The sequence below is a fragment of the Camelina sativa genome, chromosome 11 (assembly GCF_000633955.1).
Source record: "Camelina sativa cultivar DH55 chromosome 11, Cs, whole genome shotgun sequence".
NCBI lineage: Eukaryota > Viridiplantae > Streptophyta > Magnoliopsida > Brassicales > Brassicaceae > Camelina > Camelina sativa.
Window position 1 is genome coordinate 37,704,157 of NC_025695.1, and position 440 is coordinate 37,704,596.

Below are 440 nucleotides of genomic sequence, written 5' to 3' on the forward strand. Positions count from 1 at the left end.
TTAAAATAAAACTCGAAAAAATAACTTAACAAACTAACCTGAGAGGAAAAAAAAAAAAAAGAGTACAAGGACTGTGGAATTGAGATCCAGGAAAACCTTAAACATTGTGAACTTTTGAAAGAAGAAAGAACACTATAAACCGTTTCTTAGTTCAGAAACCAAATATATAACACGTTGATCATCATTATCTCTTTGGTCAAGGTCACGTATTGATTTCTATTGGACGCATCTTTTTTTCAACATTGCGAAATTTACATGGAGACTGAAACTTCCGCAAATTCATTCGAGTCCGACGAGGTATCTTTCGTTCAAAGAAAAAGATGAAAACAAAAAACAAAACGAACTTAGTAAAATAAGTGAATAGGGTTGTAAAGATGGGAGAGGCGGAGGCCACTGGGGGTATATAAATAAGTCTTCGAAATGAGAGATTTGGGGGGGGG